Source organism: Borostomias antarcticus (assembly GCF_949987555.1).
Source record: "Borostomias antarcticus genome assembly, chromosome: 8".
Taxonomy (NCBI): domain Eukaryota; kingdom Metazoa; phylum Chordata; class Actinopteri; order Stomiiformes; family Stomiidae; genus Borostomias; species Borostomias antarcticus.
In genome coordinates this window covers 23,719,375-23,721,874 of record NC_140241.1, presented here as the reverse complement: position 1 = coordinate 23,721,874, position 2,500 = coordinate 23,719,375, and the positions used below count along the sequence as shown (strand labels likewise).

Here is a 2,500-nt window from a genome sequence, read left to right as displayed (position 1 = left end):
CCTCTGAAACCCAGAGAACTGGCTGGCAGTCGGGCTGGCTCCACCACCAGGCCCCTCAGAGCAGCGGAGACAGAGACCCTCTGCCCCTCTCTGGGCTCTCAACATGGGCTGAAGTGTGTGTGACAGCCCCCCCCCCCCCCCAACTTCCCCAAAGCTCCATATGGTTGTGGTGGGACCACTGAGGGGGTCCCCCACCTGGGTCTGAGCGATGTTTTTCCGACTAGACCGCGACCCCCCTGACCCCCTCACCCGAAGGCCTCCCCTCCACGTGGCGTGACACCCTTGCCCCCCTCTGGTCCCCTCCCGCCCCCCGGGGTCAAGGGTCAAGCGTGTCAGAGTGAGAGGGCGGAAAAAGAGTCACAAGGCGTTCTGGAGCGGGGTCACCGGCTTTCACTGAGGTGAGGCGGAACGGGTTCAGTGATTTAGGGTTCACAGCACCGGCAGCCATTCCTCTGTCAAGTGGTTCTTTGTGGTGTCCGGGCGGGAGATTCCTTTGGGTTCGGGCGTCATTCCCATTCAGAATTTATTTTATTTTATTTTTTGAAAGATTTTTTTGAAAGATTTTTTTTAGGGCTTTTCAGCTTTAATGGTATAGGACAGTGTAGAGAGACAGGAAGCGTGGGAGAGAGAGAGGAGGACACGTGGCACAGTACCCGAGCCGGGAATCGAACCCGGGTCCGCCGCGCGAAGGACTAGCCTTCATATGGTGCACGCCTTACCCGGTGTTTGTTACAGACGTGATAACATACTCTGTCTCTGTCTACCTCGCTCTCTCTTCTGTGATTCATCCTATGCACTGACTATAGGACTATCAACACAATGAGCTGTTTGTAGCTGATCCTGACTGTGACTGTGCGTTAGTGTTTCTGGGAACTGAAAGGGTTAGGGCACGGGTCAGGTCTGGTGGTACCTACGGTAATATGACTCACACACGCACACACACACACGCACGCACGCACACACACACACACACACACACACACACACACACACACACACACACACACACACACACACACTCCATGCAGAGCCTTGAACAGCAGTCTGAGGCTTGTCTGTAGCTGGCCTTTCACTCCTCAGTATACCTAAGGGAGAGTGTGTGTGTGTGTGTGTGTGTGTATATGTGTGTGTGTGAGGGGGAGGGGGGGAGATAGGTCTGGTACCTGATATGACTCAGGGAACGCTCATATTTTCCACCCAAACACTCGACACAAAGCCCTCAACACAGACCCCTTAACACAGGCCCTTTGCCAGCAGTCTACCTCAGCCATCCTGACAGGCTTCACAGCCTCGCACTAAAGGAAGAGGGACGAGGTTTATAATACCGCTCCCTCTGAGCAAACGTCAACTCCCTCTTTCCCTGGCTGTTATTTCCTCTCAGCAACGGTTTGAGAAAGTTTGTGGTGGACTCCCTCAAACCCCTTCAACCCCCACATCTGCTGCCATCTTATAGAGTGAGGGCGTCAGGGTGGCGGTAGAGGACTGCCCTTAACAAACCCTAAATAAAACAGATATTCGGTAGCCTAGCCTACATGCCTCGCACTCGGTCTGCGGTTCACCTCAGTTCGGGACGTAGGAGCGAACGTTGGCACAGGAATAGAGACCTGAAGCAGCTGGTCGGCTACTAATACTGTATGCATTGAATTATATACCATGCTGCGCCCATGCTCAACATGGCAGGTGTGTAATTAGGGTTAGCATCACTGGCACGGAGACAGCGACCGAGCCTAAAGCTGGTTCAGTGGTTTATGGTTGGTATTAGGTTGTGTGTATGTATATACCAGGTCCTCAGTCCATCTTCTCACGAAGTTATGTAGTTAGATTATGTTGACGTCGGTTGGCATGGGGACTGGTACGGTTGACCGTCCATATAGCGTTTTTTTCTGAGCACCAGCGCCATTTTTTATTGTTCCCAATGAGGAGAGCTTTTTTCAGAGCTCTCTAAATTTTTCGTGTGGCCCCTCCGAGCGCTTCTACACCCTAGCTGAAACTCTCTGAATCTCCGGGATGAAGCGATCCACAGGGTCCAGCCAGCGTTTCCCCGCCAGAGAAAAGCGCTAATACAGACACGCGACCGTCAGTACTTCAGCTGTATAACAACACCACGTGTCAGATTTGGATAAATCCCATCACCCCACCTGTCCATGCCCATACAGGCGAGGGCCAGCACTTCAGACCAGCCGCGTTTTAATGTGACCGCTCCATAAAGACCGAATCCGAATTTATACAAGCGGCCGTAAAGACGTATGGAATATATATGGAACACATAAAAGATAAAAGCTGTTCTATGTGAAATGGTGCCAAGTAAGAGCTCCTTCCTGCCGGGAGGCTGGCGTGATTAACGCACGTATCCACCGACGACAGAGGAGAGTGGATGTGAGAATACAGCTCCTACCTCCGGAGTGATCCTCCTCTTCTGACCTCTCACTGTATCTACTGTACAGGGGGGGTGGGGGGGGGGGGGGTACAGGAGTCACCTAGAACTGGATTTGAACCCTGG

The 2,500-nt window shown here is 52.7% G+C and overlaps 1 protein-coding gene across 1 annotated transcript in view; it reads right to left on the bottom strand.

Annotated features, from left to right (window-relative positions):
* The window catches only part of LOC311312586 (uncharacterized protein), a gene marked incomplete at its 3' end in the record, with an annotated part of 99,701 nt that overhangs the window by 74,381 nt on the left and 22,820 nt on the right, over positions 1-2,500 (bottom strand). The gene's annotated exons all lie outside the window — the stretch shown is intronic.